This window comes from Notamacropus eugenii, chromosome 1, assembly GCF_028372415.1.
Source record: "Notamacropus eugenii isolate mMacEug1 chromosome 1, mMacEug1.pri_v2, whole genome shotgun sequence".
NCBI classification, from domain to species: Eukaryota; Metazoa; Chordata; class Mammalia; order Diprotodontia; family Macropodidae; genus Notamacropus; species Notamacropus eugenii.
Genome location: NC_092872.1, coordinates 281553121 through 281573272, shown reverse-complemented (window position 1 = coordinate 281573272; position 20152 = coordinate 281553121). Strand labels below are relative to the sequence as shown.

General features: G+C 44.6%; 1 protein-coding gene across 8 annotated transcripts in view; it reads left to right on the top strand.

Moving 5' to 3' along the window:
- CTBP2 (C-terminal binding protein 2) overlaps nucleotides 1-20152 on the top strand; it is a 171841-nt gene that overhangs the window by 70552 nt on the left and 81137 nt on the right. For 2 of the 8 annotated variants that reach the window (XM_072629017.1, XM_072629018.1), the window contains exon 3: nucleotides 11490-11581. The exons of the other annotated variants lie outside the window; for them this stretch is intronic. The gene's annotated coding sequence lies outside the window, so the exon portion shown is untranslated. The remainder of the gene's footprint in view (nucleotides 1-11489; nucleotides 11582-20152) is intronic. 8 annotated transcript variants of the gene reach the window in all.

The following is a 20152-nucleotide window of genomic DNA, read 5'->3' as shown; positions in this document are numbered from 1 at the left end:
TTTTTTCCAAATTTTGAATTACAGCCTAATTTGAAAAGAGTGAAAGAAAAGCAGTTCTCCTCCCCTCAGCCCCACCTCACGTTTACCCCCTATTGTGTTACCCGGTAAACTTTAGTGAGGGGGCAAAAGATAGTCATGTTTATAGGCTTGGCAAGTTGATAGGGTCTTTTAAAAATTATTTTTTTTTAAGTTGTTAAATATTTCTCAGTTATATAAATTAAGTTTTTTGACATTTTTAAAAAATTTGAGTTCCAAATTCTTATCTTAATACCTGGCACATAAAAGTCATTCATAAATGCTCATTTATTAATTGGTTATTGTTCCAGGCCTGTGATTTTGCCTGGGCAGGGAAACTATCCAGTGTAGAAAACCAGCTCATGTGTTAGCCACGAGACTGGGAACTCCTGGAGGGCAGAGACTGTCTTTTGACTCCACACATCCCCAGCACTTAGCCCAGTCCTCGGCACATGGTAGATGCTTAATCAATTTTTGTTGATTTACTGAATCTCTGGGAAAAGTCTATGATTCTGACAGGTTCCGTGATCATGCATCCTTTGTGAGTCCATGCATCATGATCATCATCATCACTGTGATTATATCCGTGAAATTCAATAAACATTTATTAGGTCCCTCCCCTGTGCCAGGTGCTGGGCACACGGAGACACCGACAGATTAGCTCTGCCCTTGAGGAGTATAGCTCATACCTGGTGGTTCTGCCCATGTGGGCATAAAAGTTAATGCAAAGGCATTTCCTCTAGGATGTGTGGGGGGGACATGATAGCTCATCTTGCTGTGGGGGGGGCCTCCGTAGAAAGTAAGCCGCCCTGAGGGCAGGGAATGACTGGCTTATTTATGTATCCTCTATGCCCAGCACCCATCTTCATCTGTAACAACTGGGAGGGGGAAGGGGGCTCTGAGCTAAGCCTAGCACTGTGGGCCTTCACCTCCTGTGTTGGAAAAGCCTATGAACTGTCTCTGTTCTCAGTACCACACCCAAGGCCAGAGATAAACAAGGCATTCTGGCCCTTCCAAAGAGCTGGGTATCTGGGAGGCAGAGATGATCTATCAGTGAAGTAGGAATTGTCCATCTTGGCATCCCCTACCCTCCCTGACAATACAGTTTCCATGTGGAAAGCCATTCCCACTCAACCCTACACCCCTCCCCAACTCAGTTCACATTACCGAGGTCTTGTCCTCTGATAAGCTTTTCCGGACAACGTTTAAGGCACAATTTTATACCTTGTAAGTCTGACTTAGGGTCTTGTGTAACGTAGACTGCTTGGTCAGATCTCATTTTATCTGGGAAGCCATTTCGCCTTGGAGAAATGACGACTCTAGCTAGAAAGGAAAGGAGGTGGGTATCCTCATTTTGTAATTTAGGAAACGGAGGCACACAGTAGTTAGGTGACTTGCTCAGTCATCCAGGGGAAAATTTTTTGGACCAAGGTTGGTGACACTGTGAACTCTAGCATTCTCAGAGTCTGAGTCGGAAGCTGCAGACTTCTCCTTCCCTAGAGGTCTTCAGGGCAAGGCCAAGGAGGGTGTAGAGTAGACTGTGGGTCAGGTGTGGTTGGACTCAAATTGACTACCTCAGATGTTCCATTTTGTCAGTCCTAGTGCGGGTCTTAAGGATGTGCTGGAGTTAAGACCATTTTTGGCATAGTCAAGGGGCTTAAGAGCTTAGATAGGGACAGTATTGGTGTTTACACAATATCTGCCTGATCTTCCTTGGCTGCTGTAGTGAGCTGCTCCTCCCCAAGACCCCCAGTGCAGGGGCCTTGCACAGTGATATTGATCTCCAGTCACTCACCTGCGGGATAATTGTGAAAACTGCTCAGCACAGTGCCTGGCCCATACATAACAGGCATTTTGTAAGTGCTTATTCTCCTCCCCAAGCCTGACCACTCTCCTTTCTCTCCTGTTCTTTCATTTGAAATTGTGAGTTTTTAAGCAAATGTGAATTGGCCATAATGACTAGTCTTGGTCCTGAAGCCTGGGTGTGAAGTCCTGGATTAACTGGTAAGCCTCCAGGCGTCCTTGTCAGTTGGTCTGGAGGCTTTCCACTCTTCCACTCATAACGAGCATAAGTAAATGTTGGTTGTGTCTTGACTAAGTTGACTTCTGTCACTTGAAAGTCATCAAGACTTAGGAGAGCCTTTATTTCTTGTGAAGGCCTTACCTTCCTTAAAGGCAACCTCTTCCAGAAAGCCTTCTTTGATTTCTCTGATTGCTAAAGACCTCCCCACCTCAGACCTCCCTTTGCACCTTCCAGAGCTATCCTTCTAGGCTCCTCTTCCTGTTGGACTAAGCCCTTGGATGACAGACAGGGATCCTGCATCTCTGCCATATACTTAACTCTCCATTCTATAGCCCCTCAGGCTGTGTTTGGGGGTGTTACAGGTTACCTTTGGTTGTTAGTACCAGAATCAGGCTTCACCTCCCTCTGTCACCTCAACTTCTTGCTCTGTGGGTTCTAGGTAGATCTGTGGAATGCTGTGGCTCACACTGACTTTGGCATTTTGCTGCTTTAGAAAAGGTTGGGGTGAATCTTCCCTTTCCCAGTTTGCCCTGTCATCAGCCCTGAGCCATTGATCTGTCATCAGCGTTATAATTTATGGGACCCATTCAGCCAAATCGCATTAAGTCACAGTGTCTATGACAGGCCCTCATTATGCACGCCCCACACAGGCTTCTTTGGAAACTGGTTTAAAGATTATTGGAGAACCTGTGGACAAACCCTGGTTACAGCAGAACCTGCAGACCTGATCTCTGGGTTTGAAGGTGAAACTTGAATTAGCCCAATCTCCCCAGTATGCTCCCTGTATTTAAGAGAAAGGACTTTGCAAATTAGATTACATTTCCAGGGCAGGCAAAAATACCTTTTCCAAACAATTTTAGTGTGATGTCCAAGCCTGAATGTTCAGTATAGCCTTGGAAATGGACAAGTCAGGAAATGCTTGACGGCCGTGTCCACATGCACAGTGACTTGCACGCTGTGCATGCTGCACACACCATAGGGGTTCCACAAGCATCTTTGAAAGAGCCCTGAGCCCACACCCCAACACCACCTGTTTCCACCATCTTTTCTCTGCTGTATAAATTGCTGTCAAAGCGACTTGGGAATCAGATAGGGATGAGTTCTTTCTGATATAATTATGCTGTCAGTAAAGATGCTTCAGTATTTTCTCTCCTTTTCTCCCCAGTCGCCAGAATAAAACATTCTTGACGTTGGAAGACGGCAGCTGTTGCAGTTGGGGGCAGGGTATGTGTGTATATGTCCCCACTTCGGGTTCTGGCATGGCTCTTGGTGATGCAGCCTTCCCTCATACTGATTGCCACATTCCACTCCATGTTCCATACTCTCCATCAGTTTCAGAGTAACTGTTTAAGGTTCAGTTCTCTTTCTCAGATATGGCTGGGGTGGTCAGTCAGAGAGGAAACATGTCTACACAGACTCCCAGAACCAGGGATGCCTTTTTGGCTCTCGGTTGGTTGTTTGGTTGCATGGAAGCCACCACTTGAAATCCTCTCGGCTTTTACATGCAAGGTTTACGTAGTTAATGTTTCAGTGATGCAATCCCAATGTAAATTCCCACCGAAAAATCAGTTACATGTCAAGTGATTTTACCGACACAGGCATAAAGAAGGAACAGATGTGAGAGGTCAAGCTTTCCCCCACAGAGCAGATTGTTAGCTGGGGGAATGTTTATGGACAAGGGAAGAATCATTTCCATGAAAGATTCTTGGATTGGGAAGCACTGCCTGGTCATAAAGAAGAGGGATGCTCTAACGGGCTGTGGGGAGGGATCACGTTACCCCACTGGTGCCCATTAGGGCCTGTTAGGTGTTCATCAAACCCTGCATTGGGACATTGGAGCTGCACTTGGCCTTGCCGACAAAAAGAAGGCTCATCTCCAAGCTCTCAGCAAAGAGATGGGTCCATTGACTCAGTCAAGCCTTGTTTTGATGAGGGTCAATGATAGTTATATTCTTGAGAGCTTACCAGGTGGTGGGTGGTGGGATGTATTTATTAATCTGCATCCATATCTTACATACATTCTCCCCTACCCTCATCGTACTCTCCTTTAGGAAAATAACAGTTTTATTCTCAACCTTCTATCCCTATTACCTATCTACCTGGGGCCTCATGCATAATAGTAGTTGTTTACAATGAATTCTGGTATTTCTTTTTTTTAACATGTCACCTCCACTGAGATCCACTTCTGCAGCTCATTTTTGCTGCAGATAGCAGTAGATTCCCAGAGGTTGTGTCCTCAGAATCTAGGCATGGTGGGATTCACCACTCTGGGAAGGCTTTACGTAGGGAGGGACCTTGATCAAGTGATGAGCATTTGTAGCCAAAATAACTCCTAAAAGTTCTTACGATCCTCACAGGCATAGGGTATGTGCATACACTGACTAATTCATGGCTCCTTGGAGGCCAGCCCTGTGCCCTTTTGCTGAGTGAAAAAGCACAGGATTTTAGGGTTTCTTGGGCCCATCCATCACCCTCTGCAGATAGAGGGTTTGACACTCGAGAGGGGTGGTGTCTACCAGGTGCATCTATCTCTTTTCAGAGAAGAAGAAACAGCATTTGGACAGACAAAGCAGAAAAAAGACAATGTTACCAAAATGGTGACTTTGATGGAGCCACCCTTAAAATATTAACACAGAGAATACTGTGAGAACTTTGGCACCCAGAAGTTTTCATCAGGGACACTAATCCACCAAGAGGTTTGGTTAGGTTTTTTAAATCTTGGTTTTTGGATATAAAAGTCTGTACATTTGAAAAGCAGTCAAGATGCAGAGAGCCATAATGGCAAAACTTGGACAGACTGGGCATAGTCCTGAGTCAGTCCTGGCCCATTATCTTCAGGTACTTAAAGAGGTCCCTTTCCTGAGGATGTCTGTTCAGGTGGTTGGGACTCCCTGAAACCTGTGCTTTTGTACCTTGCCAGAGCACTGAGGAAATGGCCCACCCAAACCTTGGTCCCCTGCCAGGCGGCGGCAACCTTCTTACCTCTCACTTGCTGCCTTGAACTTAGAAGTCTGGCTGACTTTGGGAGGAAAGAGGCAATTTATTGAGAAATGACTCATGGTCTGGAGACTGCAAACAGTTATATCTGAGGGGGTTTGACCTAGAGGGGAAGGGAGCCCGTCACTGCCCTCCATGAAAAGAGGAACTTGATGGTGGCAGGCCCCCAGAGAGCAGAACTGGGATCTCCAGGATCCTGGAGGGAGAGAGACTTCAGTTCCTGTAAGCAAATATTTCCTCAGAGCTGGTGCTCTCCCTGAGTGGGAGGGTTGGCTTCAGGATACAGAATCCCTGGTTACCCTCCCAGTTCCTTGCATTCTTCATTTGTTGGGGATGTCATGGAGGGGATTTTGGTTTCAGGATCGGCTGGACTTGACAGCCTCAGAGGGTCCCCTCGGAAATTCTGTGAAACTAAAATGTGCTCAGTCTCCAAGTGGGCATCCGAGGCTCTCCCTTGCCCCCTTGTGACTGTCTCTGGTCACATCACTCTCATGCCAGTGGATTGGGACCTTAGGGACCAGTTATGCCAACCCCCCTTCCTTCTGTGGATCAGGAACTGGGGGGCAGATGACTCAGTCACCTGAGGTCACCAGCTGGGTTGGAGGCAGCTGAGCCAAGGTTTAGAGCCTCTGGATGCCCAAGTACCAGATGTGGGGTGTTCTCTTTTTTTTTCTGGAGGATTCCCTTTCATCCATCCACCACTTGTGACACAGTGTGCCCGCTTCTGCCCGTCCCCCCAACTCCAGCCCCTCCTGTCTTACTCTCTCTACCTCACCCCTTCCTTCATTTTGCCATTTCTACTCATCGCCCTCAGTTGAGAGACTCTCACACCCTCTTCTCCCATTGCTTCCATGCATCTCTCCTTTTGCAGCCTAAAAACATTCCATTATCATCTCACCCTTATGGTCATCACAGTATCCCACTAACTGTTAACACTCCTCATGGTGGCTTACCTGGTTTCCTCCAGCACTGACCCCCACCCCCTAGTGTTCTCAGACTAGGGGTTTCTATAGTAATGGGGCATGGGGGCAGGTGGTATGAAATGGGGCTTGGTCTACTTGGAGCCTCATCCTGTGGTACTAAAAGGAAGGATTCAACTGTGTAGTTGGAGAGAGCTTTAGCCTGGATGTCAGGACCATGCCTAAAGCTCTTAACTGCTCTCTGCCTCAGTTTCTTTATCTTTAAAATAGGGCAAATAATGCCCATGATCATTGGGGTGGTGGTGAAGATCAAATGAGATCATGTTTGAATGGTGCTTTGCAGCCTTGAAAGGGCCATCTCTACAAGGTTCCGTTTTTGTTAGTGATTGGAAGCTGGGGAAACTGACCTTATTAAGTCCCAAGTATTATTGTCAGTGATAGCTCCCCTCTCCCCCACCACATCTTATCAGTGCAAGGGCGTCCTTGCCATCTCTCCACTCTGTGACCCTTTTGGCTAAGCTAGGCCCATGAGTGAACTGACTAGTTCTGATTAGCCTATGTATGCCGCATTCTGAACTGGAGTCCACCACTTGGGGTGTGCTTCATGCATTCTTCTGTGAGTGACCGGTCATTACAGTTAAGTGGATTGTCTTCCTTTTCGTGTTCTTTTCATTTCTTATAATTTTCTGCATATCGTTCTTTTGTTCTCCTGGCTCCCTGCCTTCCTTTTCCCACATCTGTTCATGCAAGTATTCCCATGTTTCTCAGTGATAATATTCCATTATACTGACTGGGCCAGGACCTCCCCCAGCTGATGGGCTGTGCCCACTTTATTCCCTGTTTTCCACTATCCCCAAAGTGCTCCTGATGGTCTCTGGGTGGTCAGAGCTCTATTGTGTCCAGTTCTGGGCATGGCGCTGAACCTGTCTCTTTGACCTGGCCTGTCCAGATGGGCAGGAGGGAAGATGGCCCTGGGCCTGTGAATTATTCATGAGCTCAGCTGCTCTGGGAACTGAGGGCCATTGGGTTCATTCTAGAAAGGCCACAAACAGATAGATCCCCTTCCTATTGCTGGCTTTAATGAAGGTGATGTCAGCTGTCAGCCTCTGCACATCTGGGTTACTGTTCAAGGGCCTCTGTCCTGGAGGTGACCGGTCACTGATGGGAAGGCTTTTGAAGGGGCCTTGCCCATACCCCGGTTGCCCCCTCCTACAGCAGATAGCACAGGGGCAGAGGAGGGCCTGGCCTCATGGCACACACCCTCTCCCCCAGAACTTCTGAGGGGATTGCAGCATGGGGTTAGTTAGGGGCCTGAGGAGGGCTTGCTTCCTGAATTTGCCCAGACCTCCCTTATGTTGACTTACAGGAAAGTTCTTTAGATATGGTGGGTTCATTCAAATTCTGAGCCTCATTACTTGTGTGACTAGGGAGTTGCTTCCCTTTTCTCATTTGTAAAATAACTGGTTTGAACTTGGTGGCTTTTGAAGCCCCTCCCAGCTCTGGATCTCTAAAGCTAAAAAGGACCTTAGGTCATCCATGCCAATCTCTTATTGTACAGATGGCAGACCTGGAACCTGTGTGCCCAAGGTCACACTGCCAGTGGGTAACAGAATCAGGATTTGAATTTAGTGCCTTTGACTCCATAGCAAGTGTTCCTTCCAGGCCTCTCTGGCCTCCCATAGAATGCTCTGGTTTATTTGTGAACCAACCATGTTTTGGAAGGGGAAATAAAAGTCTGGGGGTCAGAGTTGGAAGGGCCCTTAGCTACCATTGAGGGTGCCTCATTCACAAAGGAAACCTGCGCTCACAATCCCAGAAATGGTCATCTTGCTTCTTCCTCAAGACCTCCAGGGAAGGGGGAGCCTCTGCTTCCCCGGCTGCCTGCCCCGCCCCCCCTCCCCATGGTACTCCAAACAAAGTCTACAGGGCACAGTGAGACCACTCATGATGTTGACTCTAGATCCTTCCCTATGCTTGTTGCTGTCAAGTTGTGGTCTTTTTAGACTGCGATGTTCAGAACTGAATATGGTGCTCCAAAGGAGATGTGATAGAGGATTCTCATCAACTCATCAGCTCTCTGCCCTACAAATGAATTACGTTTGACATTTTGCTCTGTGTCCATATCTAGTGATTTTGGCATAGTTATTAATAAAACCAGGTGGTATCGTCATGGAATCACAGAATTTGATAGTGGGAAAGGCTCTCAGCACCCGTCTGGTCCAAAACCAGTGGACTCTGCCACTGTGACCAAACTGTGCCATTGGGCACCCTTTAATAGAAAGGGTGGATTGGAGGATTTCTGAGAATCTTAGAATCTATAAGCCAGACGTGACCTACATAAGAACCTTCAGAACGAGGAGAGATCAGGCCCTGGGATGAGCTCACAGTTCATCATACTACACCCCAAAAACTTGGTCTGCTGGAAAGTATTTTGGAAATGAGTGCTACCAGTCCAAGGTAATTTGGCTGGCCAAGGTCATCCACCCCCAGAAGAATCCTGCCAAAGATAGTTGGCCTGTAGTAGAGGCGGCTTCTGGATCATCAGGAGGAAAAGACTGGGTTTCCATTGGCCAATGTTTGAGGTTAAAAACTCCCTACAAACACCCAGAGGCTCTCCATTGAATACAGGCTGATTGTAGAGGGAAGAAGGGAGAGACAGAGGGATGAAACCAAGATGAATCCAGAGGTCTGGGCTTGGAGTGAGGAAGACTCCAGAATCCTGACTCTTCTCAACATTTACTCTGTGACCCTAATCTGTCTGAACAGATCTGTTCAACAACATCTGTTGAATGGGATGATAATAACACCTTCCTTGGGGTTCTTTAGGTTCAAGTGATAGTATTTGTAAAGCACTTTGGAAACCTTTAGAATGGTGTTTCAGGAGAGGCATCTCCAGGGTGGTGTTGGGCCCCCTTATCTATAGACCTCTGTTTGTATGAACTGACTCTTCTGTTTTGGAAAAGGGAGTCAGATTAAGAGGGAGCCCCATTCTTGCACTGCCGGAATGTGAAATCAAGGAGATGAGTTACGTGGCCTCCCAGGACGTAGGTGATCCCTGAATTTTGGGGGTTTTGTTGACTATAAGAGATGGAAGCCATGATGCTTGTGATCACATAGAGACATCGATGCAAAGAAATTTAGGACTGGAAGAGACCCTGTTGACCTAATCTCATCTTCTCATTCTACAGATGAGACAGCTGAGGCCTGGGAAGCAAAGTCCATCTCTCTCTGGCTAGAAGTAGCATAGAAAATCAGTCCTCTAGCTTCTGGGCTCTGCCCTTTCCACCATCTTTACATAAAATGAATCATGCCTGATTGTGTTGGCACCCAAGGGTTAGTTTTTGTTCTTCTGACATGGAGGCCGGGCCACCTCTGGGTTCTCTGAGCCCTAGAGCTGACCCGTTTCTTCCCTTCAGGAAGTAAAAGTTTGGATGACATATCTACAGGGTTATTTCTTGCTATTGTAGTTAATGGAGCAGCAGGAAATGAAGAGATTGGTCATTCTTGGCAGAAAAACAGTCATTTCAGGGGAAAGAAAGGATGCGGGCAGGCCTGGGAGGGAAGGATGTGCATCGGCCAGCTCTCCTGGGAAGCTCTCTCAGACAGACTCTGGAAAGTGAGTCTTGGGTGGATTGAAAACATCAGATGGATCCAAGAGCCTTCCATGAAGGCAATCCATCTTGATCAGAGAAGGAAGAAGCCTTCTTACGGCCCAGAGCTGACATTCTGGTTTGATGCCCCTGTGAGCTTGTTCACCTCGGGTTGAATGGCTGGTGGGATGGGATGTCATAGAGGCCTCTTTTCAGATAACACCAGATGCCTTTTGGGAGTGACTCTTTGACCAGGGGAAGGGAGGAATGCAGGGGAACATACACGCAATGTGAAACAAAAGAGAAAGATACACCATTTTTAAACGATTCAGGTTAGGTGTTTGGAGTCGCAAGAGTTAAAATCCTTCCCCTGCCCTTGGGCAAGTTATTTTATCTCTTAGTGGCCTCAGTTTCCTCATCTGTCCAACAAGAGGGCTGGACTAGAATCACCCTTCAGATCTCCTCTGGCCCTAGCTCTGGGATCCTGTGATGGTTCCAGGAGGATAGGGGTCCTTGCCCTGTAGATGAAAGTTGTCCTCTCGGCCCTTACCTTAGTGACCATAAAGAGCCACTGATGAGGGTCTTCAGGAACACAGGGGGAATTAGAGAGGCAGACACAAGAGAGGGCTGGGGGGAACAGTCAGCAGTGTCGCTTGGAGCTGATTCTGCATCCCTGTGCTGTGGGACTCCCTGACCTGGATCCAGGAGGCAATGTCCCCTGGGATTCCATTAGGAAGAAGCCTGAGTTTGTGTCTGTGGTGAGAAGCTTTTGGTTGGGGCCAGCACCGTGCCTGGAGTCGGTTCCTTTTGTTATTTTTAACTTGACAAATGCCAGGAACATAATCAGCATTTCCACATACAGAGACCAGAAAGAGGATCATATATGAAACCAAGATTCTGTGAGGAGCTGCTTAATTTTTGGAAAGCCTATAATATTTCCAGCACGTTCATATCAGATGTCCTCCTTGTCTGCTATTTTCAGAACCTTTTTGTGCTTCATTTAAATGTTTCCAGTGACGTGTCTTAGCACCCCCAAACCTTCTCTGTAACACCTAAGTGTAGTCCAGTGATACACACGTGCCATTGGTCATGTCTGAACGTAGGCCTTTCATCATGAATCTTGTGTCCTCTTCCTTCCTGGTTGGCTCTTCATCATTTGGCCTCTGGAGTTGTGATTGGTCAGAGTCCTTAGAGCTTTCATCAAGTTCTTTTCTTTAGCCATTCGTATACATCTTCCTAGCTTACTCTGATTCCATCCCTTCTGGCATTTCTTTGCAATAACAAACCATTGTGTTCATCTGTCAAGTTGTTCAACCATTCCTGCTGCTCCATATGGGTTTTCCCTCTCTTTGATCTCTTTGGGTACGTGCCAGGTGGTGGCACCGCTGGGTCAGCAAGTAGACATATACAGGTTAGTAACTTCCATGTCCTGCCAGATTGCTTTCCAGAAGGGCTGGACTCTGCAGTGTTCAGCTCTATCCATAGTTCACCAGTGTGCCTCTCCTCCCACCAGCCCTCCAGCAGTTGAAATCTTCCTTCTTGTTGCCTCTGCCAGTTGGTTGGGGGTGAGATGGGACTTCAGACCTTGCTTGTCTCTTGGTAGCATTTTTCATATGGCTGTGAGAGCTTAGATTACTTTCTTTGAAAACTGCCTTGTTCTGGAGAACTTGTCGTTGGAGAAGTGATCACTGTATATTTTATAATACTAATAATAACATATACCAGTATAAAAATAGTGGTATTCCTGTATATTTTAATCAGTCTCAAGTTTGTCTGGGGTATTTGACCTTTATAATAGATATGTCCTACAAAGAAAATTTTCTCTTCTAATTTTAATTGTATTAAATTCATTTGCACTGTAGCATTTCATCTCTGTTCCTCAGGAATTTGGATTATCCTTAGTTGCAAAAAGCATTTATTTCCATTCTCCTCTTTTACATCTAGGCCATGCATCCATTTGGAACTTTTATGGTGTGACGTGTTGGTCTAAACATAATTTGTACCAGACGATTTCCTTGCTTTCCCAGCGACTTTGGGTAAATTTTAAGTCTTAACACTACTAGTTGAGATTTGTTGAATTTTGTGTCTTTGTTTGTTTGCTGTCTGTTGATCTACCTCTTATTTTTATTTTTACTTATTTATTTTACTTATTCATTTTTATTACTGATGTATGGTATAGATTGAGACCTGGTTCGGAAAAGCCCCTCTGTTTTTTCCCTTTATTTCATTATCAGTACGTCTCCCCTCCAAATGTTCATATGAACTCTTTGTGCCCAAACTGTAGTAGAGCCTTTCAAGCTTGTATTGGTCCTTCTCCTCTCCAAAGGAAGGTAAATTTGGATGGCCAAAAGCTCCTCTCCCCTCCCCTCCCCTCCCCTCTACTGCACTCTGAAACTGAGACTCCAATAGACCCCTGCCTAAGGGCTTCTCTGGACCCTTCTACCTTCACAGTGATTATCAGAAGTAACTGTTACTGATTCCCACCCAGCCTGATGTCTTTCTTTTTCTTGATCTCATTAAAGGGGTCATGCCTTGACTATTTCTTAAACAGGCCTATTCAATGAATGGGCGTTGCCTCACCCTAAGTAAGTACCTGTAAAGACATTGACCTAAAGGGTCATCCTGGGTCATCTCCACTCATCCTGAGGAATATCAAGTCATTGGATTCAGATGGCTCTGGAGGAGAAGTGAGGCTGGTGACCTGCACAGCCCTCCCTCACTCAAAACAAAGTCAAGTGCAAGTCATGTCATCATTTCTCTGATGGTATGGTCTTCTTCAGCAACGAAGGACGACGAACACAATCCTGGGTCTCATCATCCACAGTCTTGACACAGTGATGTCACCTTGATCCTTTACTTATTTAATAATTTTTCATCATGAGATTCTTGACTTCTTCAGATATATTTTGTTGTTATTGTTTGTAGACCCTACAGAGTAAAGTTGGGTCACTTTGCTATGGCAATGAATATGTAAATTAGTTAAATTATTTTCATGTCTAGTATTACTCCAACCTGGTCATGTGATTGCAAAAGCATTTACTATGCTTAACTATTCAGTGTTATTACGCTGTACCAAATGATGAGGCTACAGATAGCAAGCCAGATAGACCCCTGTGCTCGGGAACTTATAGTCTAATTCTAATAGGGGAGCAAAAGTTGGAAGCTTGTGAGAGGGGAATGAAAAGCAGGGCAAGGTATGACTTGTTTATGTACAAGAGTGGTCTACACAGGCCCCTGTCCAGGTATAAAACCAGGTCATCTTTTAATGCATTGCTGTAAATTTTTTGCTAATGTTATTCAATATTTTTTGCATTAGTATTCATTAGAGATCTTGGTCTATAGTTTTCTTTATCTGCTTTATCTTCCTGTGGTTTAGGTAACAAGATCATACTTAAGTTATAGTTGGTAGGTTCCCTTCTTTTACTCTTTGCAAAAAGTTTATGGAAGCTGTATAGTTGGTTTCTTTTTAATAATAAATAAATTTTTAATTTATGCAATAAAACAAGCCTTTATATAACAGTACAGTAAAAAAGATGAATATGAAAGATTGCATATGAAACTATTGCTCTGTACAAATTGCTGTTCTTTCAAATATACAGCAAAATTATCATGTAAATTTCTTTTCTTCTTTCCCACACCCCCACCCAAGGGATGGCTACCATTAGACACAAATGTGTTGGAGTGTGTGTGTGTGTGTCTCTCTCTGTGTAAAATTATTCTATACATGCGTTCATTTGTCACTTCTTTCTCTGGATGCAGAGAGCATCTTTTTTTTTTCATGTTGAGATACTTTATTCTTTTTTTTAATTAATTTATTTGTTCTCAGTTTTCTACAATCACTTCCATAAGTCTTAGATTTCCTCCCCCTGCCTCCCTCCTCCCTCCCCGAGATGACATACAATCTTATGTGAGCTCTACACATACATTCTTATTAAACACATTTTCACATTAGTCTTGTTGCTTACAGGAAGAGTATCTTTCTTCATATGTCCTTTATAGCTAATTTGGGTATTTGTCATAGTGTAAGTAACTTAGTCACTCAAAGTCCTTCTGAAAACAGTATTGCTGTTACTGTATGTAATATACTGTATACTGTGTGGTTCTGCTCATTTCACTCTTCCACTATTTTGTGCAAGTCTTTCCATGTTTTTCTAAGATCATTGATCTCATCCTTTCTTGTAGCATGGTAGGATTCCATCACAATCACATACCAACAACTTGTTCAGCCATTCCCCAACTGCAATTTCCATTTCTTTGCCACCACATAGAGAGCTGCTACAAATATTTTAGAACATAAAGGTTCTTTTCCTTTTTCCCTAATCATCTTTGGAAGTAGACCAAGTATTACAGGGTCAAAGAGTAAAGGTAGTTTAATAACTCTTTGGGCATCATTTTAGTTGGTTTCTTAACAAAAGCATAAATCTAGGGACTCCAATCACAAGCATTTATTAACCTCCCACTTTGTGCTAACTGTCTGCTAGGTTGTATACAAAGACAAAAAATGTACACAAACATGCTATCTCCCCCCTTGGAACAAGAGATACGTGAAGGCAAAGGTGAGTGTGAGAGAGTGTCCCAGGCATGGAAATAGGAGAGAGGGGTCGGTACAGACAGGGAGTAAGCCCTGCTATGTGGCAGACACAAAGACAAAAGTGAAACAAACCATCCTTGCCCTAATGAAGTGATAGCAGTGATGAAAACTCCAGTACTCAGAATTCTGTAGTATTTGGGGGAGGGAGGGATATGCCTCATTTTGTAAGAACTGCCAATTAGTGACTGGCACTCTGTAATGGGATGGGTTTGTCTATTGGGTTGGTTGTCTGAAGATCAAACTCCTGCTTCCTTCAAGATTCAACCACAAATGTTTATTAATTGACTAATAGTCCTTTGGCAGTAGAATGTTTTGGTGAATAAAGGGAAGAGGAATTTTTTTCATAGATAGTGGTATAGTGTGAGCACTTTGCATCTTTAACTAAGAACAAATATTTTTATTCTGGGTCAGTAGCCTCCTGTAAGACCCTTCCTTTCCCAATACCTTGGTAGTGTGTCTGCAGGTGAAGCTGCTGCCTGGAATTTGGAAACCCTCTGACACCCAATATCATCTGGTAGGTGAAAGCAATGACTGGGTTCAGTTGGCTTTGCCTTCATCTCCCATCCCAGTTCATAAGGGGTGCAGCCAACCAGATTTGATTGTCCTTTAAAGGAAGTCTTGTTGGAAATAAAGATTTTTCTCCAAACCATTTCTGAAAAGTAACAGATATAAGTAGGAACAAAAACACATGGGTATTCTTGCCTTTGTTTTCCTTCTACCTTAATAATAGACAGGGTAGGCCAGGCTCTTAGAGATAATGTTAATGAAGGATAGTTAGTTCATCAACACCCAACCAGGTGCGGCCTTCATCATTCCTAGAAAGCATTTGTGAAGGGCCTTAAAGTCTTTGGTGATTATGGAGAGACTGTTACTTAGTTCAGGCTTCTAGTTCATAGACCAACACATTGCACTCTTATTTTTTTTTTAAACGAGAAGAATCAAAGCCCAACCAAGGCTGCTCTGATGTCCTTCTACCATGTCCTCACTCTTCTACTGATTGATGCATTGATGGCGGTGATTTGGTTCTACCCTCCAATATTTCGCTTGTTTCTTCATCATAACATTTTTTCTTTGAATTTTCAATTTCCCCACTGCTCTATAATGTTTTCATTGCATCTTATATACTGCATCTCAGATTTGTTTTCCTTGTGCCTTGTAATATTTTTGATGTGTCCTGTGATACTTTCATAACACGTTTTCCTCAAATTCTGTGCCATTTGCGTGGTACCATTTAACAACACAGGCAGGGTCGATTCCTGTACTTACTTCCCATGGATAGGATTTAGGGTGTATACTGATTTTTCTGGTGTTCACAAGAGAATAGATGGCCATTTGTCCAGCAAAGTTTAGACAGGACTCTCAATCAATTGTGAGTTCAGCCACATTTCGAATGTCACTTTCAACGCTGCAGTTCTGTGATTCTGTAAGTTTATGATATATGAAAATAGGCTGCTATGTTAATTGAGGTCAATTCAGCAAACTGACCAAAGCGTCTCTCCATTGTGTAGTTTCACATTCTCTAAGACAAGAGCCAAGAAGGTGCCAAACAGCTTCTTTGTGTTAAATTCTACTTTGGGGACCCTGAATTCACTGAGCCCCATGGAGAGCACCGGATCTTCTTGTGTGTCCTTTCCATTAAATCCATTTGGAATCTTTGCCCATTGGAACAGCATTTTCGTATTTCCATTTTCATAAATTAGATTCAAAGAAGAGCTAGTTAAAAAGGGAATGAAATCCAGCAGGGAAATCAGATTTTATTTCCAAGTGTCTTAAGTGCATGGTACCAACAAATGAATATGGAGAAAAATTAAAAACTATTAAAAAATGATTGACAGTGCTCTCCCTGTAATTAGACTGACAGTGAGGACTCCGGATGAACCTATGGTGTTGAAACTCTCATGTACTGATTGCAGCCATTACAGTTGAGCTCATTTCAGACACAGTGTTGTTGGGCTTTGTAGATTCCTCTCAGCTGTTCCCCATTCTTCCATGCTTCTGTTTATTACATCCAGCATTTTAAATAATGGCCCATGTAATGATCCCTGTGGCACTAATTGTAGATTTGGGTTTTTAACTGTTCAAGGCTTTCTTTATAAAAATCACCAACTCTCGTTTTCACCAGGTGCCACAGGTAGGTTCTTGGTGACCTTGTGAGTGGAGGTGGGTGAGGCAAGTTTGTTTGCTTTGCACGCCCATCTGTCTTCCTCTATCCTAGATGTCTCGCTTCCCTTGCAGTTTGCCAGGCAAATATTTATCCCAAATCATTGGCAGTTGATCATAACTGACCTCCTTCCAGGCAGCCCCACCTACTCCAAGGAGACTCAAGACACAATTTTGGCCCTTGGCTAATACATAGGACTGTTCACACTGAAAACATATGGAGGGGAAAGGGGAACGGGTTGATTAAGAGTTACATGCTGGGTGAAAATGACTGGCCCAATCCTTTGTCTCCTAAGTGGGAGCTGGTTTTTTCCCTCTCTTCCTCCTGCCTCACCCCTTAGGTGATGAGCATAGATGCTATAGGTGAATGAAACCTTTCTCATTGCCTTGCTTCTCAGCAGCAGCGTCTACCTCCTCAGATTAACTTGTGCTGATTTCTTTCTTCAGAGTCAGTCTTGCTCCAATGAAGGGTCAGCTCCTTGAAGGCAGGAGATGTTTTCCATATTTGTCTCTCCCCGGGCCCAGTACAATGCTTGATAGATAGAAGGTACATACTGAACTACATTGATATTTTGGTTTCTGACTACAGGCAAAAGGGATCTAAAAAAGGTGTAAAATCATTTAATAGGTCTTTGATAAGCATACATCTCTGCTTCGACCTTACACCAGGGAAATCAATCTGAAGAAAGGCGAGCATTGATCCAGAAGTGACCTAGTCTTGGATTCCAGAAGAATCCATCCACAGGCTCAGTCCTGCTTCCTCTCCAAGGCTAAGTCCAGATTGATAACGAGCTGATCGGCTTTCTACTTCACAAATCTATTCCAGACTTAAATTTGGCTTTATTCCGCCATAGTAAATATCTCCAAACTGCCCTGGAAAGTATGGGCCATCTCCCTCCATCAGTGTCTTCTCCTGGAATTACATCTGCTTCATTCAAGCTCTGTGACTTTCTCTTGGCCTCATTTTGATGATATCTCAATCTGACTTTCTCCTCCCCCTCTCCCTTCTGAGAGCTCCCCACACCCGGACTTAATTTCCTGTGCTCCCCCTGCTCTGGCTCACTACCCAGACAGACTGATTTGTAAAGAGGCTTTACGATTTCCTCCAGGCTCAGCTCTTGGGGTGGATTTTTTTGCAGTTAGCTTCCTGGTCTTCTCATTTTAATTCTCCACCTTCCTAGCATCGTCCCCTTTCTTACAGTCTGGCACCCCACCCACAGAGAGGCAAGTTGGGCCTGTGACCAGACTTGTACAGTCTTTGTGATCACTATTCCTTCTCCAGCATCCCCAGGGTCAAGGACAGGCAAGTCAGCCTCTGCTCCACAGGGTACTCTTCCCTGGACACAAGGCAAAAGTTACTGTGGTTGCAAGGAGGTCTGCGGACACCTGTGGGGGCCGTATATCATCTGGGCATGTGCACACAGGTGTGTGCTGTGTTAGCTCTTCACCTGCCATCCGTGAACAAGCTTTTAAAACATTTGTATGTCCATATTGCATAGAATTGGTTTCCTTTGCAGTCTGAGGTGTTTTGTGCCTTTAAAAACTTGATTCTAGGGAGGCTATAGATTTCATCAGATTGCCAGGAGCGTCCATGATTCAAAAAAGAAGGAGAATCCTTTACCAGCCCCCCACCCCCACCCCTGGAGGAATATTGTCTAGAAAGAGCCCTTCAGGACAGAAGACTGAAGACTGGAGTATGTGGCACAGAGAGGGCCGAACAGGGAGTCTGGAGGACTCCAGTTGAAATCCTGAAGGCATGACTGTGTGACCCTGGGCAAGTCACTTTCTTAGCTTCGGTGTTCTCATCTATAAAATAAAAGGCTGAACTCAATGGTCTCTAAGCTGAATTTATACTTGTGTAGAGGGATTGAGTAATCAACCCAGATGGAGGATTTCCCACTTGGGAGGAATGTTTTCCCTTGCTGAGTTCTCCAGAAATGCTACAGAAATGGCCGATTATAACACAGGACATTGGCACAGAAATGAAACTGATTTTTTTTAAAAATGGATTTTCTCTTGGGTCCCAATTTTAGGTTCTATACAAATTATTCCTCAATATTTTAAAGGGAAAAATGGTTTCTGGACTTTGCCCACTTGGAAATTTCATTCTTGGTGTGGGCCAGATCCACCCAAATCATGCACCCTCTCACCTTCAGAAAGGACATTCATGTGCATGCATATACACACACACTCTTCCCAGGGGTCCAGGGCCACAGCTCATGTGCCATTGGGAGTTGGTCTGTGCCAAGAGCCCTTTTCCCTCTGCTAATGTTCGGTCCAGTTCTGTGTTCTCTGAGCAGTAGTGATTGGTACTTCTGTGGCTCATGTGATTGTTAATCCTTGATCCGGTGGTCATTAACAGAGGGAGGAGGGCACATGAACGACCCAGGGCTGTCACTTTGCAGGTGTGGCAGTGGCCGCCATGCAGGACAGATCCTTGGATTGGAGGTTTTCTGGAGGTGGAGATAGAGAGATTCCACTTAGATGCAGACCCTGCTCTAGAACTACTCCAACCCCTTCATTCTATAGACAAGGAGATCAAGGTCCAGAAAGGGGAACAGAGCTGTTGGTCACCTGGGAAACAATGGACAGAGTCAGCTTTTCAGTCCATGTTTGTTTCATGTTCTGACCATGATGGGGGACGAAGGTGGTGCCAAGGAGCCCTCAGTTTTGAATTCAGTTTATCTCCTGTGCAATTAGGGGAATTAGATTAGATAAGAACCAGTTGGAATTCTGGCTCTGCAGCTGGCAGGTAACCTTGGCAAAACCCTGTCACCTTGCCCCACAAAACAAAGAGGGCGTGGTCTGGTTGGCCTCTGACCCTCCCAGCTCAAAATCCAAATCTTTTGCTCCATTAGGGTGCTATAGCTTTATATCTAACTAGTCACCATTCACTTGATGAGCATTAAAAAATGCGTACTATGTGCCTAGAAGTTGGAGGAAATAAGGGATTGATTCTTGGAAATAAGGAAGAGAACATTTCAGGCATGGCAGACGTCCAGCCAGTACAAAAGCACGAAGGTGGGAGATGGGTTTCATTTGTAAGGGGTGGCAGGATCCCAGTGCAAGGAAGGGAATAATGGAGGACAGGATTAGAAAGACAGGCTGTGAGGAAGGTCCTCAAAGACTAAGCAGGGGAGTTCCTATTGGATTATGGAGGAAATTGGTAGTCATCAGAGCTGATCACCGAGGGAAATGCCGTGGTCGGGGACAGAGGCCGAGCCATTTCTAGTGGGGAAATCTGATGCCCAGTGTTTCTTCATATAGATAGCTTAAATAATAGCATTATTGTTGCCATTTCAGTGATTATTTATCTGTCTTTATTTGCTTATTAATTATTCTTCAGCTTTGTCCTCACCCTTTTGGGTGGTACCTTGGGAGTCTGAGAGCGAGACTGTATGGACAGGACAAGCCTTCTGGCATTTCGAGAAGGGATTTGTCCCAAGCACAGTGCTAGTGATTTGGTCTTGATTCCTCAGTTTGGGAATGGTGATTTCATGATCCCCAGATTTTTATTTCCAGGAAAACTAACATTATAAGCTGTCAAGGCATCTTCCTTGAGTTTCCTTTGGTTCTACTGGGGCAGAGGGAGGGAGTGTTGGGGGCAGCAGAGAGAAGATTCTAAAAATTAATATTTTCCGAGGCTTAAATTAACCCCCTCCTAACATAGTTTAGATTCTTTTCATGTGTATTAAGTTTTATATGACTGAATTATGGGGCAGTCCTTGTCCACAGGGCATCTGGTGATATAATTACCCACTAGAGTGAAACGTGAGGCCTTTGGGGTCTCCCCAGGGAGTCATAGCCTGAAAAGTCAAAAAAACATGCATATTTTTATTTAATATAATGCAGGGAC